Genomic DNA, 24,842 nt, shown 5'->3' on the forward strand with positions numbered 1-24,842 from the left:
CATGGACTCGATGAGATGATGTATCTAACAGTTTACATAAAGTTGCTGCAGTACTTCAACCATTGTAATGATTACTGAAAACACTCTTTATAAGAGAAATAGGACTGGACGGAATTGGGAAATGTGTTTGACTGCAGTAATTCTGCTCTTCATTTGCTTGAATACATACAAACTTAACAATACTTTGAAAAAGGCTGGACGGAGAGACTAAGAATACACTATCATAAAGTACATTATTTACAGTCTAGACGTTTGATAGTAACCAGTAACCAATACTGTAGAACTCTGAGATAGGAGTGAGTCTAGGCACTTAGTGTAGCTTTCTATCGAGTGTCATCTCATCCGGGTCTCAAAATCAGCGGTGGCCTGGTGGCCCAGGGCCACCAAAAATTGATATCGGGCCACCACATTTTTTGTTATACTGTAAAAGTGGAAATTTTCACGGTGTTGAAATTTTCGCGCATTTCGCGCAACCAGATGCTAGCGCAAAAATAAAAGCACGTGAATATTTTTGCGTGCCATATGTTCCAGTAGTTGACATCTTGATTCCGCAGAATTAAAAACATGCGAAACTCTTCTTACCCAGCCAAGAGCGAAAAATTAGTCGCGCAAAAATATCCACTTTTGCAGTATTCAAACTGGATTGGTATTTTAAAATTTGCTTTTGTTTTGGGCACCTACAGTACATATTTCTTTGAGGCCACCAGAATATCAGATTTAAAGATTTTTGTGGCTCAAACAGACCACCAAAGTGAAAAGTTAGTGTCGATCCCTGTTTACAAAATGTAATCACATTGTCACCATAAGCACATGATAAAATTTTGGCTTGCAGTCTGTATGTATGAACTGCACTACATAATTATGAGTCTTGGAAACAAGTTCTATACATGTACATGTATTTATCTCCTGACCACTTCTGAAAAGCAAATGATGGGATATGTCCCCCAAAACTATGTATAAAAGTTACTGAACAATACAATGCAAACAATCACTTGTAAACAACTAGCTTTCAAATCTATTTTTTTAGAGGACATTATATTCATGACATGATTACAATCTTAAATTTCATGATCATATTTCCATACTATATATACCAATGTATTTTTTTGTATAGTGCACTGAACACAATTGCAGTATCCTTCTACAAGTACACAACCATCAAGGCTGCCTGGACCAGAGAAGGGACAGAATAGAAAAGTGCCTTTGTTTGCCGATCTAAATTATCTCAGTTTTTACCAAGCTTCTCCCCAGAAACCGTGTACACTTTTATAGTTGATAAGACACCTACAAGGAATGTTGTACAAGCAGTAATTCACATTTACCTGTTGTTTTATGGGCATGACAAAAATTCACCCAATGATAAATTGTTATGTCAAAAAGTGTATACATATGTGCCCATATTATCACAATGAACTCTACACAAGAAGTGAGTTGATATAGACTAGCTGTTACAGGTTTCATACCATTGATTCACACACCACATAGTTTTTTGGGGATCAATTTGTTAGATATGAGATTTATGTGGTGGAATGAAAATTCACGTGATTTTCTGAACTCATCATAATTATTCTCCACACTTCCTTCAATTAATGCATGGAATGACATCAAGTATGAACATATAAATTACAAATATATACAATATTTTATATACATATGCATGTACATGTGAAATACCATATACAAGTCAAAATAATGAGTTTTGATCACTCTGAAGCATTAATACCATCCCAATATGTGGCATTTCAACTCATCCATAGGCCTAATACTGTATGTCCCCCCAAAAATTACAACAGGACCCTCCCCAATGATAACTTTAAAAGTTAGTGAATCAATTCAAATACAATTTCAGAGTATGAAACTATAACTCATTGCCCACATCTTACAGAAAACTCCATCCGATTTGCTTCAGTGGTCAAAGAGAAATGAAAAATGTTGTAGAGCATGTCAGGAATCCTTTCCCTTCAAGTTCTGGCTATTGTGTTTCACACATTGCAGTTCCAAGAGCATCCAAGTGCTAAACTTGGAAGAATCAGACTCATGACATGCTTGGCAACAATCCACATTTCTCTGTGACTGCACTTAACCTAATTGAATGGGGTTATCTGAAAAATAGAGCTAGAAAGATGTTATGTTTTAAGACCCTGAAGTAGCATTTAGACAGTTTAACCAAATTGGGAGTTATCAATGGGAAAATCCGACTGTAATTTTTTTTGGGACATACTGTATAGGATGGCTGCATATTTGAAGTTTACATATGGTACAGTGTTTAATACTTTTCAATATCATGCATATTATGGACATTTACAACAGACAGACATCCGGCACCAAAGCCATGGTGCTGGTCAGTGTGTATCACAAAATTTGCCCATTTTAAGACACAACATGACCATTAACGATCAAAATATACAAATCATAGCTATGTCACAAATATTGTCAGACATTTTATTGACTTCTGTCATAGGATTTATATGGAATTGGAACTTAAAACTGGCTAAATAATCCAAAGAAATTTTACTAAATCATGGTTTCAGTGGCTGAAATGGCTTCAAATAACAAACACATTAAATAAACTGGAAAGATGTTTGCTGATATTCTCCTTTTACTAGCTGTAGACATACCATACCATTGTTATATTGATATGATAAAATATCAACTGATTTGTCCAAGTCCCAAATGTTAAAGGAAGTAATGTCGCTCTGTACAAGTGTATATCATAATAATCTCTAGTGTGTACTCTGCTGCATTGTGACATTATCTTAATCTGTTGAGGATGAGTCCCGAGTATACTCAGGCAAGTGTCTATGGGAAATGCATGTTGTAGCAAAATCAGTCCGTCCTCAACGGGTTAATACCTGATGAGCAATTACAATGCCTTGTGGTCTGTCATACTTAACTTTCAAGGCTATCAACACAACTCATGTATGACTCATACATGTATGACTGAACATCTCTGTGGGAGGAAAATAGGTTCATTGACAATGATTAGGATGTTACTAGGTTGGTCACTAGGGTAACTTACAACATCAGTGAATTCAAACAAAAGCACAATTCCCTCAATTTGTACATTCCACATTGTGCTTTGGTGTCTGTAAATCACACTGAGAGTGCCTGTGTTAAGGCATCTACTAGACTTCTCACATACAGAGCATGTCTTTATGATGTTCAATTTATTCATTTCATCTCAAACTGTGACTGCAATGAAATGTTTGAAAAAACATGACACGAAATCAGTTCAACAATGTAATAAAAAGCAAACTGTGAATTGAGACGGATTGTATGAACTTATTGTAAATTCTACGACAAATTCTGAACCAAAGTTGTTGGAAATGGAGAGGACTGCTAAGAAGCAGGGCTTGTAGTTTTGTTTTTTGTTTGTGTGTGTGTGTGTGTGTTTTAATTCATGGCCATAGCATATGTGACAGAAAAAAATTAATGTGACCAGAAATGTACAGAAAAAACTGTGAGACAACTAGAGATCTCCAGTCTAAAGACATAGTGTTACCATAGAAAAACAATTCTATGATAAGAATATCACATATTCAAACATGCATAGTCATACAAAATACAAAACTCTTTGAAGATGATAAGGCTCATAGGAGTACACTGCTATCACCAAATTCACCTTAATTACCAGAGCATTGTGTACATTCATTTTGTAGAATAAGGATATTAATGACAGAAGACTCCAAGAGGAATAAGATAGTGTATTCATCCCTGTTTACCTCACACAGAAACCTCAGTGTCACGTGTCACTCTTCCAACAACACAAAATCTCATTTGTGGATCAGGAATAATACACAGATTGCAGACATACTGAAGTTGGGTCCTGTCTGCAGTTTTCTGCCACAATCATCTGATATATGAAGATAATTGTCTTGAGCCTAGAGCATATGAACCTTCCACAAGCAACAATGTTGTGTGTGTGTGTGTGGGGGGGGGGGGGGTGGAGTGAGTGTGAGAAAAAAATATGTATATTTATTCCCTTTTTTTATTTGTCTTTATAGAGGACGTCTACAACTGAGGTCAAAAGCAGCATTAAGTTACAACAAGTCTACACTCATTTTAGTCTAACACTGCCTCTCTCCAAATTAAGAATAATGATTGACCATTACCAACCAATGTTTAATCAATGGAAGAGTGGCCATATCATACCCAACTTGCCTTGCTATCCCAATAAAGTTCCACAGTAACTTTTGTTATCTTTCGTTTTAATCCATCATGACAATTTGCCTTGCTGCAATACTGCCTGATAGCCAACATCATAATGACACATACAATAAAAATAAAGAGCTTTGGTAGAGAACTGTGTGTATGATGTGGTGTTAGTATAATGGTAGCCTACGATGAGATTGGGGCTTGTGGAGTCAGAGAGTTGACCAAATTAATCCCTTGTGGAAGGCTGCTAGATGCCATGGTAACCGTCTCTTATTCTGACTCAAGTCATTCTTCTCCTGCTGGCTCTCCTGAGGGCTCTGCTGCTGGTTCCCCTGCCTGCTCCTCTGCCTGCTCAGCTTCTGCTGGAGGGGTAGGACCTAGTGAGATGGGTCAATAATTAATGGGAGAAAATAAAGCAACAATGTGACGAATTTCTGGGTTTTCAACACAGCATGACTGTAATCTAACTTCTGCAAAACTCTGATAATGCTTGGAGGCATGAAGAATATAGTTATACCCCCCCCCCTTACCTTTAGTGTGGCCATTTTTTTTTTCTCTTCAGAATATTTTCCTTCTAGGAAAGTAGGCCTGCCAAGGTATTCAATTCTCTACAACAATCCATATCTTAGAATTCCAAAGCTTGAGTCACACTCCACATTAGGAAAGGCAACAGAGTGACTCTTTGGATATATTATGTCAATATGGATCCAATGCTATAGAAAGTGCTACCCTGCTCAAAATAATGTAACTTTCCCCTTTAAAGCTCACTCTACAGGATTGTGCAGTCTCCCATTTCTTTGTGTGTGTGTGTGTGTGTGTGTGTGTGTGTGTGTGTGTGAACTAGCTATAACATGAAAGGAAGAATAAACAAATAAAATGACAAACACACTTGATGTAACTCATGCAGCTACACGCTAGAAGTTCTTACATAATCATAATCCATTTCCATGGCAACAACCATGAATTACTAAGTACTTGTTTGTTACCAATGATACAAGAGTCAAATACTTATGAAAACTCAGTTCATTATTAAAAGGAGAGTAATTTAATGTTCAACTGAAAAATCAAGGTAAAAAAACCAAAAACAAAAGGGAGGACATATACAGTAAAAGACCAAGTGACAAAGAAATCGACAAAGTATTTATAATATTTATAATCAAGCTGATTGTAATGACAGATTAATCCGAGACTTCAGGATAGGAGTTGCAGTGAAATTGATGATATCATCTTGAAGCATCCAAGATGACTGCCAGAGATAGGAAAATAGAGACAATCAAATCACAAATATGACATAATAAACATGCAGGATGGAGGACAAGATCATACAAAAAGAAACACAGAAGAAAATGAACAACTACAAACTTAGGTAGAGAGCTGGTCAAGCATAAATCAGCAGATAATATTTAGCTGATATAGAGGGAGAGATTTGCACAGTCATTTTAGCATGGGTAGAAGAGGGTCAAGACAGTAGGAATATAACAAATATTTTTAAAATAGTAGCTGACATGCATGAACTCATACAATTTGCATATCCACAACAAGACCTCGTATCTGAAATTTTGGTGAAAATGACTTTTTTTTGGATTATTATATGGTCAGATAGTCAGTTAAGTGATGTCCTGTCTAAATCCTAGATGTCTTATCCGAAAAATGAAGCTACCACTTAAGGCATGTCAAAGGAAGGGCTCTCCCATGTGATACAGTGCTTTGGCTGCCATGTTTTTTTTTTTTTTTTTTTTTTTTTTTTTTCCTCCTCTCCTGAACGTTTAGCATTTTATAGATATGAGGTCTTGTCACCCAAGCGATGATATATAAAAGATGGCTTGCACAAAAGGAACTGGCATAGAAACATGCAATCAAATAACAGATGAATGAACATCAAGGCTGAAGAATGATAAAAAAAAAAAAGACAATGGGATAATGGAAAAGGGGATATCCCTTAATCTACCCTTCTCTTTATTCAATTCTAGGAATGCCAATTATTGAGAAGATTAATTATACCTGCTCGCAAGTAATTTCTAATTCAAGCGTCCATATGAGCGTGTGTGCTACAAGCTTAAATACAGGAGTCAATTGTGAGTTACCTTAGACATGAGAATCCATACTTTAGCCTTCTTTTCTATGCACCACAATACTTTCAGTGCTTCAGAAGAAGACTAGCTACATTGTCCATCAAACTGATCAAAGTTTTGTTAATAATCAGTCGCAAGACAAACAGCTTGATGCACAAATTATAAATTTGAATGAATGCTTGCAACTTCTGTAAATTCTAGACATTTTCATTGTATATGTAAGCTTCACAGGAAATGCACAGATTGATTCCACCTTCTGTTATCTGTTTACACCCGACTCTATCTAGTGAGACTGAGCTCTACCATAGGGCATGAAAAGGGAACTCAGTATTGATGCAAATACCTCTATCCAGGGAACTTGTCAGAAGTATGAAGGAGAACTAAATGTAGGGGGTCAAAAAATAGCCACTTACTGAAATAAATAATGATGTGCTGCATCCATGCACCAGTACAGTGAATTATACAATTTGTACTATAATGTACAATGTGTGTACTGTGTGTGATAATAGACATGTGAATGTAGAATACTATGGATTAGATACAGCATGCAAAATCATGTTTGTGTAAGGTTACTTAGCAACATTAATGACAAAGTAGTAGCTTTCTCCAGCAGGTGTTACGTTATATGGAAGGAAAGTCAGGTCACCATGAGTGACCATGAGTTAATGACATGCACACACACATCACATGCAGGATCGATGTATACGTGACAGCAAGATGTGTGAAAATTGATGGCCGTTAATATCCTCTGTTGCCAAGCGACACGTAACAGGTGCAGTGCGCTGGCTGGATGACTGTCAGCCTTGGTACAGTTTAGATGAAACGACCTTTAATGAACTGCCTTCAGCCAGCAGGATCACTGTAGTTGAGATGCTGGGTGTAGCCAAAGGCCTGGAAGGATGTGAAACTCTCATTTAGTTGAAGGGCCAACTGGAATGGGGTATAAAGAAGGTTGGTGTAGAGGGTCAGGATGATGGTTGGTGTAGGGGGTCAGGATGATGGTTGGTGTAGGGGGTCGGATGATGGTTGGTGTAGGGGGTCAGGATGATGGTTGGTGTAGAAGGTCCGGATGATGGTTGGTGTAGGGGGTCCGAATGATGGTTGGTGTAGGGGGTCAGGATGATGGTTGGTGTATGGGGTCAGGATGATGGCTGGTGTAGGGGGTCGGGATGATGGCTGGCGTAGGGGGTCGGGATTAGGGTTGGTGTAGGGGGTCTGCATGAGGGTTGGTGTAGGGAGTCAGGATGATGGCTGGTGTAGGGGGTCCGGATGATGGCTGGCGTAGGGGGTCCGGATGATGGTTGGTGTAAGGTTGGGCAACATGCATCATGCAGGTTCATTCATCTGACCTGATGGAGGGAGTGGGTGGTGGTAGTCGCTCAGCATGCACATGCAGTGCCAGTTCACTGGTCTAACCTGAATGGGATTGGTCCAGTGTGGATGTTTTCTCCTCCTCCGGTACCTGTATGCTGCTTTCTGTCTTCTCTTCTCCATCATCCCTTCCCTCCGTCTCTTCTCCATCATTCTTTGACTCATTCTCTTCCTGGTCATCCTTTCCCTCCGTCTCTTCCTGGTCATCCTTGACCTCAGCCTCCTGGTTAGTCTCTTTCACAGCCTCAACTGTTTCCTGAGCCTCTGTAGTAGAGGGCTCCTCTACCTGCCTGCTAGGATTGGACTCTCTTGTTCCTTCCTCAGGTGTTTTGGTATTCTGTGGACTCATCTGGGGGACATCTTGGGCTGCTTCCTCTAATTGCTTTGTTGAATTTTCTGTGTTGGCTACAACCTCCTCACCTGTCTCTGGTTTCCATGAAAGATTGATCAACCAGGCAAGACATCATTTAATCTCATTATCGCTACAGCATGGAGCAGCAGTGAAATCAAGGCATAACTAAAGGATAAACACTTGTAAGTCTTTGAACTTTCCACAGTCTTGAAACTATTGGGAAATAAAACACAGCTTTGATTAAAAATCTGAAGGAATTAACAACCATTCAGGTGACTGGCTACTACCATTTGAAGAGCACCCTGATTATTTTGAGATGATAAAATATCTTTAGATTTAAAACATGGTATACCTCATTCCCGCAAGCAATGGGTTTAAAAATAAACTAATACACTCATATACTGGGATGCACGTACATGTACACATATCTTTCAGTGAAGATGCATTTTCAGGAAAATTTGTCATCATTGGCTTTATAGTGCACTTGCAGAACACACTGACATTTATAAACACTGTTATGGTGGAAAATAACAGTGTAAAGAAGAGAGATGAGTTTGTTAATCAAGCAAGCACATGGAACTTGTAAGGAAAAATAATGTGCAGTAGTTTTTAGCAATTCTCAAAGCAATAAAAGTGTTTGCATATCTTAATGCTATTATATAAATACTAGCAATGAGAAAATAATCAAATATATGCCTTCTTATTCCTTATTCAGCAAAAGGTGTATCTGTTGAAATGAGGAAGCCTTTTAAACTGACATGAGTACAGGTGTAACATTCCCTTTCTATCATCACTAGCATGATACAATCACCCATCAAACATAGTGACAGATAACAATATGAGAGATAAATAACCACATCATATCTATCATTAATTCTTTTTAGGAAGAGAATATCTGATGTGATTACTTTCATGCACGTCAGCAAATATTATGAGCATTACAAAGTTGCTTGTTCTTGTCTATAAACCCGTTGTGTGCCACGGTTATTTGAAGTCCATTGGTTTGTGTGTGAAATCTGTTCACATTGGACTCACTGGCACAGAATGGGATAAACATGACTGTTCACATTCTGCTATACCTTCTTCCTTACTGTCATCTAGGCTTTCTATAGCTTGGATTTCTCTGTCAGCAGCCTCATCTACATTTCACATGTGTGATTTGGGAGAAGAGAAGAATCAAGTAAACATTAGTAAAGAATGCCAGAGAAATTATTATCTGATCAGTGAGTATAATGGGATGTATGGATAGTTCCTGCTTGATTTTTTTTCCTTCAAGAGAGTACACTGTTTGTCTTCACAGAATCTTGAAAGGTTTAGTGTGCTTTGTTTTTTATTCTTCTTGAATGAACGAGAGGAAGAATCAACAAACTAATATTCGCCAAAATGAAAACAATATGATTACTGTGCATTGGACTGGAATGCCCCTGATTCTCACACAATTATGTCCCTTCATTAACATTTTGTCCATTGCTCTTGGTCATGGACCACAAATTGTTGTTTAGCCCTCTCTGAATGAAGGGAATATCTACCAATATATTTCTATCCATAAGATTATGTAACACAGGCCTTCTTTCCTGGATGAAATTTCATCCAGAGTATCAAATTGTACATTCTGTGATCTTTGAACTTGCATGAAGCTTAAACTTTCATCCCTGTCTTTTCAGGCAACTATTAAAGCTAGCATTAATCTCTTTCCTTCTGACTAGAAATTATTATTTGCTAAAGGTTACTGCTGAAGGTTACACATCGGTAACATTCTTAATTCAGTGTACAATGACATTTGACCTTGACCTTTGACTTATCACGATATACTACTATTTCAGGCATCAACCTGTATAGCAATTATTTCTTCACAGTACTCTGAGCCTTTTGGGAAGAGCATATCAAACATTCATTGTATTGTATTGTATTGTATTCACAATATATTAGATGGCTATGAATGGGATACCACAGAATATTGCACGAGTTAGGGCCAATATATATTGCATGAATCGAAGTTGAGTGCAATATTGACCCTAACGAGTGCAATATTCCCTGGTATTCCATGAATTAATGCCATCCAATATAATCATTATCATCTACAGTCAAGTAGAGCAAGCATAAACTGGGCAAAAATACCGGGCTTTTCATCTTTGAAGTGGACTCGGCGGTCACATCTCAGCACAGAAGAAGGGGAAGTCCCTAAACCTGCATATGAAACAAGCAACTCGTTTGCGTGCTTGTGAATTGTAACAAAATGACGCGCACAAGTAGCAAGCGTTTGCGCACTCAGCAAGAATATCGAGAATATCGTGCGATCTTGAATGGCCAGTAACAACGGTAGCCTATGGGGAATTATTACGTTGGCCTATGCGTTTCGTTCAATATGCTCTGATACTGAACGGTAAAAATTGAGCGGACAACAATACACGTTTTTAATGCACCGCTAAAACGTCCTATATAGATGATAATGTATTTCATTGTATTGTACTGTATTTCCACCACCATTGGACAATTCAATTCAAGCTGATGTTATGGTTGAAAAAATTACAATTTTTCAAAAGTTCATTGACCTTCCCCTTATCATCCATATAAATATGGTAACTGTCTAGCAGTTCCAATCCTTTGCAAAATTAAGTCCTCCTTAGATATTACATAATTATGAAGTTATACACCTGAACAGTGCGAGGCTACTTAAAATTAAATGACCTTTGACCTTTAACCAAAAGCTAATCAGCACATCTACACGTTATGTAGCGTACCTGGGCCAGGTACAAGAGAATCTATGAAACACATTTTCTAATGAGATGTAGGGTAGATGAATGGACAATATAATGCCTCAAACAGTAGTCAGAGAAGGGAATTAACAGCTGTTTCAAATCAAATTTCTCTATCATTAGTTGAGAGCTAGTATGTGCAAAGTGAAATGTAGATAATGATGACAAAAAAATATTGATTTTCTATATTGAGAGAACTGTAAAGGCCTACTGCCATGCACAAAAAAAAAAAAAAAATTTAACAATGAAGTGATGAAAGTTTCATCTTTTTTAGTCTTTTGCTTTTAAATCACATTTCTAAATCCCTGTCATCTTTAAAGAGAGGTCAAACTATGGCTGATGTGAAAGACGTAGTGTACACATTTGAAAAAGCAGCAGCAGTAAAGCATGATTACATCTTAGCAATACACAAATTGTGCGTTGCTTTCCTTTTGGACGTCGTTGGCGCATCAGTGTCAAAGCGCTTTGGGGTATGGTGTTATGGAAAACTGGGTGGTTTGATAGTAGCATCCCTTGGATTGAGATATTGTTTTATCTTTATCCTGCGGTTTTTGATATGCACAAGTTTGATTCTTGATGATAAAGTAGGCCACAACGGTAGTTCATATTCCCTCTTGCTAATTCCTGATCACATTGGCATGATAATAAGGTTGTATTTGAAAGTGATTATATGTCATTATGGAAGGTTTTTTTAAGGACACAAAGCTGACCTTTATATCCTTGAATGTTAAAGGTATACGGTCTTATTTCAAAAGAATTAAAGTGTTTTCATGGTGTAAAGATAAACAGGCAGATGTTATATTTTTGCAAGAGACGTATAGTCTTGAAGACAACGTTATTGAATGGACAAAACAATGGGGAGGAAAGGCATTATTTTCACACGGATCTTCACATAGCTGCGGGGTGATGATTTTGTTTAAGGATAGGCTAGATGTTGATATTATTGATAAGTATGTTTCGGAAAATGGAAGATGGATATTATTACGGGTGAAGATAGAAAGCAATGAATATTTACTCTGTAATATTTATGCGCCAACAGGCGACAAACACACAGATCAGAGACTTTATTTTGAGCAATTACATGAACGTTTGACGTCATTTGATGATATTAGTTCTTTGGCTGTTATAATGGGGGGAGATTTTAATACACTTTTGAATAGATGTATGGATAGGGATGGAGGTAACCCGGCAGCGTGTAATGTTATTCAAGAGGTGATTTTCAAAATACAACATGATTTTGATTTAGTAGATATTTGGAGATTAAGAAACCCCCTTGTTAGAAGGTATACATGGAGACAGTCCCACCCTTTAATACAGAGCAGATTAGATATTTGGATGATTTCAGATGTTCTTCAAAGTTATGTTAAGGAAACTGATATTATTCCTGGGGTTGGCACTGATCACTCTGCAATTATTTTAAAGATTGAGAATAAAACAAGGAAATATTTTAATGTCACAAATTGGAAGTTTAATAATAGTCTCTGTGATGATGAGCAATTCTGTACTGAGATGTCCCGAAGTATAGATGTTTGGATTAATGAATCATTAGAGTTTGAAGATTTGAGAGTACGATGGGATTTTGTGAAGTACAAAATTCGTTGTTTTTCTCGCAAATATAGTATTGAAAAAGCAAAGAAGATGAGGGAGGAGAGACAGGTGTTAGAGAGACGATTATATAATTTACAGAAGTTGATAGAAGAGCAAGGAGATCAATTTCTTCAAGAATATGAAAAAGTCAAATGTGATTATGAGGCGCATTTGGATCACATTACACATGGTATTATAGTGAGGTCTAGAGCAAATTGGGTTGAATATGGAGAAAAAAATAGTAGTTATTTTCTTAATCTGGAAAAGGTAAATAAGATGTATACATGTATTAACGTGTTGAAGAAAGGAGAAGATTTTTTGGATGATAGTGATGCTATTAGTAAATATATTAGATATTATTATTCTGAGTTGTATAAGGAGCCCGAAAGGAACACTTTCTCAGACTGTCCTTTTTTAAAGTTTGATGATAGTCCATCACTGTCATCAGCAGAACGAGATATATGTGATGCAGATCTGACTTTGGGAGAATTTACTGCGGCTCTGAAAAGGATGGCTAAAAATAAATCCCCCGGAAATGATGGTTTGACGGTAGAATTTTATATCAAATTTTGGGATAAACTTGGGGATTTTTTCGTAGGAATTATGAATTACAGTTTTATGTCTGGTAAATTATGTTCGTCGCAACGACAAGGAATGATAACGTTGATAGCTAAGAAAGGCAAAGATAAATTATCTATTGAGAATTACCGTCCGATTACTTTATTAAACGTTGATTACAAGATATGTTCGAAGGTGTTAGCGATGAGGTTAAAGAAGGTGTTACCTAATATTATTCATTCGGACCAGGTAGCCTTCATCAAAGATAGGTATATAGGTGAAGCGGTTCGCACCGTTTCAGAGACACTCTTTTATTCTAGATTGAAAAATATTTGTGGTTTTATTGTTAGCCTTGATTTTAAAAAAGCTTTTGATTCCCTCAATCACCAATATTTATTTGAAGTGTTAAAATTCTTTAAATTTGGAGAGCAATTTTGTAGATTTGTGCGTGTGTTTTATAATGATATAGAAAGTTGTGTTTTGAATAATAATAGGTCAACTGGGTATTTTAGGATTGGGAGGGGCGTCCGCCAAGGTGATCCTTTGTCACCTTATATGTTCATTTTAGCCATAGAGACACTTGCACTTTATATTAGATCTAGCACAGAAATTATGGGAATTAAGTTAAGTGTACAAGAGGAAATAAAATTGTCTATGTATGCTGATGATACAACAGTTTTTTTAACAAATGATCAATGTTTTCTTAATCTGGCAAAGATTTTAGATGATTTTGCTATCTGTTCGTCTTTATCAATTAATTATGATAAGACAAAAGTGATGCGAATTGGTCCATCTGTGTTTACTACTGCACCTAAGACGGACGTGCAACAATTTAGGAATGTAGAATTTGTATCTGCTCTCACTGTTTTAGGAATAGATATTTCGTATTCTTTTCACGACCGAAAGGCACAATTACAACGAATTTTGATGAATATTAAATCTCAACTGCACAGGTGGAGATTTAGAGATTTATCCCTCTACGGGAAAATTCAGATTGTTAAGACTTATGCTTTATCTCAGTTGCTATATATCGCTAGTATAGTTTCAGTGCCAGATTCTTTTATACATGACGTGAATAAAGTTATTTATGAATTCATTTGGAGAGGCCCAGATAGAATAAGGCGCGATGTTTTAGTAAAAGATTATGAGGAGGGAGGTTTGAAAATGTGCTGTTTAAAGTCAATGATGCAAGCTCAAAAAATAAAATGGGTGCAGAGGTTATTTGGGTCATGTTCAAAAGGATGGAAATCCATTTGTTTGAATTTGTTAGCATCTGTAGGAGGAGAATTTTTGTTCTTCTGCAACTTCGATGTTTCAAAGTTAAAGATTAATGTTTCACGGTGGTTTTTAGAGGTATTAGAAACGTGGTCCCTCCTTCAGAACAGAGAATTAAGCATACCCAATCAAATAATCTGGAATAATAAATACATTTTGTTTCACGGGAAGTCTATGTTTAATACACATATAGTAGAGAAAGGTTTTTTGAAGGTAACTGATATGTTAGATGAATACGGCCGACCTCTGCGTTGGAAGGATTGTAAGGGTAAAGGTTTACAGTTTACTCAGTATTTCACTCTTCTTGATTGCTTCAAGAAGATGCCAAGTGAATGGAAGCTTTTTTTTTCTTCGTCAAAATTATCACCCCTTTATTAAACCCCTGAGTATTATTCCTTTAATTTGGGTTAAGGGTAGATGGTTGGAATTACATAACGTAACAACAAAACATTTATGTAATATATATCTGCATTTGAATAACCCTGGAAAATCTAGTGTTTTTGATCGTTTTGACGTTATGTATGACATTGGATTTGAAGATGTTCAATCTCTTTTCAAATTACCTGCCCGTTTGACAATTGATACAAAATTAAGAATAACTCAATATAAGATATTGAATAATTTGATCCCCGTTAATTCGTGGCTTGTTCGAATAGGAAGAAAAGACGACTCAAGATGTTCCTTTTGTAAAAGTGAACCGGAGACAATAGAACATTTCTTTTTTGATTGTCGGAAGGTGTCAGTATTCTGGGAATCATTGTTTAAAGAGGAAAAAAGGAAAATTGATTCCTTGCAATTGTTTTCATGTCAAAAGGTGTTATATGGTGTTATACATCCGAGGAACGATTTTGTTTTTTCATACAATTTCATACTATTATTGGGTAAACAATTTATCTTAAGTTGTAAATATCAAAGTTTATGTCCTCAAAGGCACCATTTTGTGCAATATGTAAAAAAATATAGTTTGATTGAAGAAGAAATAGCTAAAAGCAAAAATAAATTTGATTTGCATGGAGCAAAGTGGAGGAAAATAGAACAAATAATATCTTTATAGAAAGTCAAATGCCCTTCCCACTCTCTTCTTCATTTCCCTTGCTCTGATGGTCCTTTCTTCCTCACCGCGGTGTATTCTCCTTTTTCTAATTCCCTCCCTCTCTCTCTCTCTCTCTCTCTCTATCTATCTCTCTCTCTTGTCATGGCATTCACGGTATTTTATGTTCATGAAACAATTGTTCTGTCCTGCATTATCACCTCAAAGATTTGCTGCGTCGAATACCCCCCCCCCCCCCCCCCACATGCCGGGAGAAAGGACAGGAGACTTCGCATCTGCAGCCCAGGGCTGGGTGTATAAGAATGTTATCGTACAAAGGAAGTTACGGAGAGTGCATAAATGAGCTAGGTGAATAGTACCTTTGTTTTGTTTTTTGTTTAGTTTTGTTTTGTTTTTGTTTTTTTAAGATTGTAGTGTGTGTTCTTACGCCTTTGGTTTTGTTTTGTCTGGTCTTTGGTAATATTTGGTATTTCCATTGAAGCCTATTTTTTTTTTCTTTTTATTTTTTTTCCCCCTCGTTTTTCTGTGTATACGATTCTAGAACTATTGGTGTTAACGTGTATTAGAGATTATAGTCCAAAAAAGGATCAGACGCCTGGTAGTTTTACTATCATTGAATGCTATCAAACTTTTGTTTTGTGATTTCAAAAATGTATTTGTCATATACCCTGTGAAAAAGCACGATGTTCTTCGATCTGATCAATAAAATCCAGAAATACAAAAAAAAATACACAGATGCTGCATTTACAATGTATTAGTATGTTATGCTTCAAATCCATTGCAGAGGTTACACATCATGCAATACTTTTTAAAGCATATCCTTTAGCTCAGGATGCTTGTGGATGAAAGAAAGAAAGAGTGACAGATTACAGAGGATTAACACTAGCAAGCGTTTCAGACATCAATTTTCACATAAACTTGGAAGTCTACGTGTAGTGTTATAGTTTGGAATACTAAATAGCCGGATTTTGGAAAGCCTCTACAGCAATTTCCAATGAAGTAGCCTTAAGTAAACACAAGAGCATTTAACACAAAAAAAAATATACTTCTAATTTATGATACACGGCTCTGCAAGCATCATGATTAGTTCTAACTCTCTTCTGACTAATGATATGAAATTCTTCCCAATGTTTTTGCTTTAAAATCCTCACATTTTTGAAGTCATAATCTATCAAAATTGCCAGGTTGTATAACTACGACAGGTTCCAATCTATAATCATGAACAAGATCCTCTTCCTCTGCAATGATAAGAATCCAACATCAGTGACGTACATCTAGTGAACTTAAAGGGATCATACAATTTTGGTTAAGACCTAATTTCAGGTTTCTAACATTTTTAGGTGAGATAATGAGAAACCTCATATGAAATATGAAAGAGCATGCAATTTTATGAGGAATTCAACGTTTATTTGATAAAAAATGGTTTTGAAATGGCTGAGATATCCAAAAAGAACGATTCTAAAAAAGTGTGGGACCCACACTTTGTAATGATCGCTTTGTTTTACTTTGTTTTTGGATGTTTCAGTTATTCCAAACCCGATTTTCATCAAATAAACTTTGAATTCCTCTTAAAATGGTATGCTCTGTGCTATATCGTAAGTGTTTTCTTGGTATCTTGCAAAAATTCGAAAGCCTATTTCTCATCTCAACCAAAACTGTACTATCCCTTTAAAGGCAGCTCATCAGTGATGTGACACCTATTCTAGTAATTAAAGGCAGCTTCTATTGGTCACTGGAGTCTCATACCTTCCTCTGGTTGAGCTTGGGATGCTTCCTGGGTGGAGCCATTTACCTGCCCTAATTTATCACCATCTGGAGGGAGAGATGGGGGGGGGGGGGGAGGGAGGGGGACAATTTAGCAAACAGGTGTGTGAGAAATTTGGGGGATCGCAGACACAAAAGCAGGGTATAAATAATAACAACAAACAATAACCTGCCCCCCCCCCCCCCCCCATCTGCCACTGCTTTTGGTATACATCTGACTTGTGCTCACAGCACAAAGTCAATTTTACATTAAGTAATGTGTCATGGCACTTCATGATAAAATGCATATAAACTGAACTTTAGACAAACACACTTGTAAACAAACATATGATTTTCAACCAGACTGCATTTAGATAGAAAAGAGCTCGGAATAGACCTTCTGTTCAAATATTGAAAAAAAAAAAATGATGCATAGAGATAGAAATTCATGATCATGGATAGTAACAAAAACTTAGGAAAGAGTTTGTTAACATTTTGGAACTCCAACAAGAAGAGACTGTGCAGAAGACAAGATCACAGCAAGCTGAGCTAGCACTGATTGATAGCAAAGATTGCAAGTATTTGCAGACTAGATGGCAAAGTGCATAATCACATCATATCAAAACTTTTTACAGTTAATAATGAAAGATGTATAAATGACCTCATATTAACACTTTCTTCTCTCATCGATAATGAATGATAGTTAAAATTACACACTGCCCTGGGAAGTCTTACCATCCAGGTGTCTTTCTTCTTCTCTCTCATCTGAGTCAACCACCTGAGGTGCTGAGGGTTCCTCCCCTGGGGTCTCCCCCACCACTGAGGGCGCTACATTAGCAAGAATACGCACAAAGTTCATGCATACCTCCTTCCACAACGCAAGAAAAGATGCACATTTGATCTGACAAGCTTACTGCTGCTACAAGAATGTAAAAGTGATAGGAATTATTGAAATCGGCTCTTTGAATAGAAGGCAGCAAACATGAAGCATCTGCAGGTGAAATGCTCGAAACAGAGACATGGGTAAAGGCTTATTTCTTGGCTTCTGGATGGAGTTGACATTTTTTGTTATCTGGTTTTCTGGATGAAGAAAATATGCCCAACAATCATTGCATTTTGTCAAACAAGAGAAAATGATGTTTGCATGCTGCATTTATATTTGCTTTTCATATGAAATGTAGCACTCTGAGTAAAACCTTGTTCATATAGGCCAGGTTGGTGTAAAGTTTACGGGTATTCCATATGAAACTCTGAGGAGAAGTAGGATATAAAATTTGACTTTGATCACAGTTGATATAATATACTTATAATGGTGTTAGTGCAATAAAAGTTCTTTTGATTTTACCCTTCAACAATAGGTGAAGTCATAGATCAGGGAGCATAACAAAAATGTGCTATACAATGGAACAAGTATCTGTATGAGCATAAAATCAAATTTTATTCTAGATAGTATCACTGCAAGGGATGCGAAATCCAGACATTAGAGAAAAATAACTGCCAAACCATGAAAACTGCAGGAAAAAGTATCCATAAACAAAAAATTAAACCAGGAATGGTGCGCAAAATAAGCTTGGCAGCATTGCCGAGAGAGACTGCATGACTAATACAGAGAGAAGTACAAGGCATATTTACATATACCACAGAAAATAAAAGTAAGACCTGCAAATCAGGAGTTCAAGATTTCAGCTATGTATGCCAGGCAGTGGCGGATCCAGGGGGAGGGGGTGCACAAGGTGCGCACCCCCCCCCCCACACCCTTTATTTTTTTTTAAACAAAAGAAATGAAAAGAAAAACAAATGAAAGGGGGTGTGTGTGCACCCCCTTTAATTTTTTATTTTTGAAGAAACCATTTTTGTCAGCACCCTCCCCTTCCCCTAATGGAATTTCTGGATCTGCCCCTGCCAAGAAGCATTCTGCTCCTCTATCAGCCTTTAACCCGTAATGCATGAGGACAAGTCCCGAGTATATTCGGGCAGAGGTCTATGGGAAATGTGTGTTGTAGCAAAATCAGCACGTCCTCAAGGGTTAAAGTTGTTCTCTCTCTACTGTGAAGGTAGTCTGAGCACTTCAGACACAAGTTCAGATTAAAGGCCAAGTGATGCTGCCATGAAAACTTTTGTTGCCATGGAAAAATGTTTGATCTCAGATTAAGGTCAAGTGATGCTGCCATGGAAACTTTAAACTTTTGTTGCCATGGAAACAGTTCTGATCTTAGATTAAAGGTCAAGTGATGCTGCCATGGAAACAAAAGTTTTGATCTTAGATTGAAGGGTGATACTGCCATAGAAACAAAGTTTTGATCTTAGATTGAAGGTCAAATGATGCTGCTATAGACACAAAGTTTTGCTCTCCTTTCAGATGAAAATATCAAACCATGTAAAGAAAGAAAATGATTCAGAAGTAACACATCAGAGTCACAAGGATGATCGAAGGATTGCAGGAATGGAGAACAGGTCTTGATCCTAAACTTACCATCAGCTGACGCCTCTTGAGCAGCAGCCTCTGCCGGTGCACTCTCTGCCGGTGCACTCTCTGCAGCTTGTGGTTCCTCCTGTGCTGGTGATACCTCCTCAGTCGGTGGTGTGGCTTCCTCTACAGGTTCAGATGTTTGCTGAGGGGACACTCCAGTGGAGTCCTCATCTTTTCTCTCTTCTGATATTGCTGCACATGAAAACAAAACAATGTAAAAAGATATTCATAAAGCCAGTCATGTGAGTAGGCACTGGTGTCGTCACATACACAGATTGTGTCTCAACCTGTATCATCAGACTTGAGACCTATTCCCTACACAAGAGTTGACAAACATACGTCAAACCCACTATATTGACACTGTTTTGAAATTTTAGCAATTTTGACTATTCTGCCTTCATTTTGAAGAAACTAGACATTGCAGAACATGGCTCTTGCATCTCACCTATTGATCAGCATCAAGTGCTAGTTTAAACAGATTTACAGGGAGATAAAGCTGGAAGAATGTATTGTGGCTACATGTTCAGGGATACAAGAGAATATAATTATTTACACTGTATGAAGTATGTAGCCACATTTAAAAAAAAAATCTCATTAATTCAATTCATCGATTTCAAACGTTCACATTATATTTTTCTACCAACTCAAAATGAGAGAAAAAAAAAAAAAAAACAGGTTACAGGCACAAAAACACGGTTTTTAATTTTCATAAAGCCGAAGCTATGTAATCTTTTTATTATATGATGTATATGATGTAATGAAACTTATCATTGCCAAGGAGTTTATGTGAGCGATATTTTCCGTCCCATACAATTTCCAAACAAATAAGAAACTGAGAGTGAACTTTAAAAGCGATTTTTTTCCATATTTCGTTGTCACAAAATTCCCATGTTTGCCACATTTGATTTGAAATATCTCTAGATCTCTAGATGTAAAGCACTTCTTTTAATGGATTAGGGGAAAGGGGGGCAATTTGAGCCCCGGGGTAAAATGAGCCCCCTTGAGGAATTTTGCTCACTGCTCTAATGTGCCTGGGCCAAACTGGCTACTATTTTGTGGCATGTTAGTCCACTATCTCTGCCACAAGTTGCAGTATAATATTCACCTACATCCTATTTCATATGGCAAGGAGGAGCAGTTAAACACATAGCACTAAGGAATTTCATCTCGAAAGTGGCATGTCTGCTTTGGAAAGATCAGTACTCTATCCAACCCTTTGCTTCAATTATTAATATTCTTTGTTGATTGTGTTAAGTAGCCATAGTATGTGCAAATTATAAAATAATTCTAGAGAAAATCATTTTGATTTTGTGCCTGGATGTGAATGTACGGAATAGTACCCCGTGGGGTAATATGAGCCCCCTCTGTTATACAGTATATGGACGCTGTGTACTGTGAATAATGGATCGAGTATTATATTTTAATACAATTTATGATTTTAATTGAATGTTTCTTGAAATACATCTGAACAAGAGAAATGCATGTAATCAAGCACACGTTTAAAGAGAATACAGGTGTACAAAATGTGGCCCTACAATAATAGGATGCATCTTGCATTAACGTATTTGTGCCATTATTCGGTACATTGGAACATTGGGTGAGAATAAGAAAGAGTGAAGAGACTAAAAGAAGACTGTAAGGAAAGCAGAACAGAAAGAATCAATAACAAAGGAAAGACAGGGATGAAACAGAATATTTTTGATGAGCCAGTGGAACTTCCAGTAAGTGACAATGAAACCCAAAATGGATGACAATGAAGTCGAAAAATGTGAAGCATGTGGTGAAATTGATGATACCATCAACTCAAGTTCATTGGTTGTTATCTCTGTCCAAAGTTATTTTGCAGGGGTGTTGCTGCTGCGGCATTAATCTCTCTTTAGTTTTAGACGTTACAGCAGTTTTTTTGTAAGCAATTATTGCTATCAAATCATATAAAACAGACACTATGCACTGTGTGACAACACTTAAGGAAATAGAACATGGTGGAAACACATATGCTATGTCATTAACATTGCTTTAATTAATGTGGTAATTAATTAGGGGGATATTAAGCTATTAGCAACACTTTTATACTCCAGAATACTTATGAGAAAAGCCAAATTCATTACAGTTTGTTACAGAACAGAAATTGATTAATTACACATGGTTTTGAAAAGGGGCTCATTTTACCCCATTTTCATGGGGCAAAATGAGCCCCTTGTTGTACTTATTAAACACCAATTAATATGCAAATTGGAATAGCTGGTAACATAATATCTACATGGTACTATTCAGCCTATCTACTACTATTACCTGTGGTATTATCATGCTCCAGCATGTTTTATTTATTGAGATATTTTTAAAAATGTAAAAAAGGGGGCTCAAATTGCCCCCCTTTCCCCTATACATCAAATTAAAACTTAGAAACTGGACTAACGAAATATCTTGTTAACAGAAAATTCAAAGTTCTAATCAAACTTGTGGCTGGTGACAGGTCACATATATTCCAATGGATCATTTGCACATGTACCAGCACATCAATTTTTACGCATGGAGACGTCAAATCTGTTTTTGAATTGTACGAAAATACACCAGCAAGCAACTGTGCAGCACAAATTTAAGAAACAAAAAATATGCTTTTAGGCCACTCCCCAGGAAAATAAGAATGTTTACAGTTGGTAGTTGGGAATGATCTAGTCAACTTATATGAATTAATCATCAGCCACTACTTGGCTATCCTTCTATCATTTGATCCAGCCACCCTTGTAACACAATATCACAAGCCTTTTCATATCCCTGTTGGCAAACATGGGTTTAAAGGTACTCATCATGCTCCTAAAAATGCCGTAACACCCAGTATGTCTTTATCAGAGTCTTTGATGTGTCTGAGAAACTCAAAATTTCATTGAATCTCCAGACACACCAGGTACTCCTTTTTGCTCCCTTTAAAGGGACTGCACAGTAGGACCTACTGATTGAGGTGAGGATTCAAGTTTACAATACTTTTTGGTGAGATAATGAAAAACCTCTTATAAATGAAACATAAAAGAGCATGTAATTTCAAGAAAGATTCAATGTTTATTTGATGAAAATTGGCCTTGAAATGGCTGAGATATCCAAAAACGGGATCCTAATAAAATTGACAAGCCACGACTTTTATTAGGATCTCTTTGTTTTTCCTTGTTTTTAGATATCTCAGTCATTTCAAAACTGACTTTCATCAAATAAACTTTTGAATCCCCTTAGAATTGTATGCTCTTTAACATTTCACAGAGTGGTTTCTAAACATCTCACAAGACATTACAAGCTGCATCCTCACCTGTACAGTCCCTATAACTGATAAACATGAACATCGTAAAATTGCCACCTTCAATTAACCCGCTGAGGATGGACTGATTTTGCTACGACAGGCTTTTCCCATCGACACCTGCTCGAGTATACTTGAGACTCCTCCTCAACAGGTTAAAAACTATAATACCACGGGTACTTAAAACTGATAATCACAAACATGCAAATCTTTACAAGCAAAGATTAAATCACAGGTCTTTCTTCACAACATTATTGCGAGGAAAACAAGGAAACACATGTTAGAGGTATTGTGAACTATAATGGTGCTACTATAAATCATTCTCATGTTTGTTTGTTTGTTTCATATTGGGATGACATTAACTATCAGAGATGAGTCTTAATCACAGTTTAGGCCCTAAAGTTAGACTACCTTCTAAAGGCACAGGAGCAGCAGATCAGAGTTTTTCTTGAATATCACTTTGTTTTTGTTTTTATCTCACCCAACAAATCTAATTGAGGAGGTTCCCTCAGGATGACAAATGAACCAAAAACTAAACATGGAAATATTCATCACACATGATGCATCTTGAAAATGCAATAAGCATACCTTCTAGTGACATTAACGAAGGATGTTTTGCAATGAGTCTTACAAGTTTGTATTAATTCTACTTTCATTTCTTTCTCATTAGCACTTGTAATACTCTCATTTCAATTTTCTGTTTGTATTTATCATCTTTAACAAACACTGTGAAAGCAAACAAAATGATGAGTGGCAGGTTGATAGGTTGTTATAATCTGTGAGGGATAGACCTGTCAATAACCATTGCTTTCCTAGTATCTAGATGCTGCGGGGACAAAGGGCATCCAACCAACCTCCATAAGGACTTGTCAATATGAATACATATATTGAGCAAATATTACCTCCACCACACACATCTGAACCATGTCTAAACATACTCAGGTCGTGAAGGAGGTATTCATCACCATGGTAACATGTGAAACACATGAAAACATTCAGATGGTTCATGTTTGCATCGATCTCTGGGTTTCCATGACAACGATAAACAAAGCACACAGGTAATATTGGACTCCTGCATAGAGCTAGTCAATCAGGCCAAGTACCTGATCTCATTTGGATAGGAACCCCAGGACACAACATGACCTTGTACAATAAAAATCATCTCCTCTTATAAAAGTCAGTGGTCTTTTGTAAGACTGTCCTTCATGATGTATGATGCAAATAAAGGTACATGCTACTCACAGAACAAAAAAAAATGAATGTTTCATTTGCACTCTTCTGGATGCTTGAAACATTGAAAATAAACAGTTAGATTCCTGTCCATATGTAGTGCTGTAATCTAGTTGCTTTTACCTATTTTGATGGGCAAAACTAAGTTCCTGTTAAACCATCTGCCAAAATAAGACTCTATGATTCCCAGGGCAGGTTTCCTACAGTTGACCCTTGCACTAGAATCCTTGAACTCACCCTAAGTGTCTGATTTGTCAAACTTGAAAACATCTTGTGAAATTAGACTTATGCAGAAATAACCCAGCATCATGTCCAGCACAGCTTTGAGGCATTACTTTCTTGAATACAGTTTATCTTCACTTTGTACACACATGCAAGCATTGATTTTTCTAAACTTTTTCTTAATCACTATTCAAGAATCTAAACTATAACAGAATGTCAGGAATCCCTTCCCTCCAAGTTCTGCCCACTGCATTCACACAATAGTTCCAAGAGTAGGCCTATCCAAGTGCTAAACTTGGAAGTTCAACACATCAAAGATATATATGCTTTTTCAATGATTCACATACTTTTCTATGACCACATAATCAAATAGAATGGGGTTTTCTGCAATATATGGGTAAGATGTTATATTTTTAGACCCTGAAATAGCAGTCAGACAGTTTAACCATATTGAAAGTTATCAATGCAAAAAAATCTGATTGTAATTTTTGAGGGGATATACTGTATGTGGAGATTTCTCACCTGCAGTGTCTTCAGCTGGAGCTGGTTTCTCTGCATCTTTCTTCTCCTCTCCATCAGCAGGAGTCTCCTCTTTCTCTCTTGACTCTGAGGGAGAGATTATTTAATGTCATGATGTTAGGACTGTGGCAGAAATGCATTAATTACATCATATTGTGCATATCTTTTTAAAAAGAAATAGTCCATAATATGTAC

Source organism: Diadema setosum, chromosome 10 (assembly GCF_964275005.1).
Source record: "Diadema setosum chromosome 10, eeDiaSeto1, whole genome shotgun sequence".
Lineage (NCBI taxonomy): Eukaryota > Metazoa > Echinodermata > Echinoidea > Diadematoida > Diadematidae > Diadema > Diadema setosum.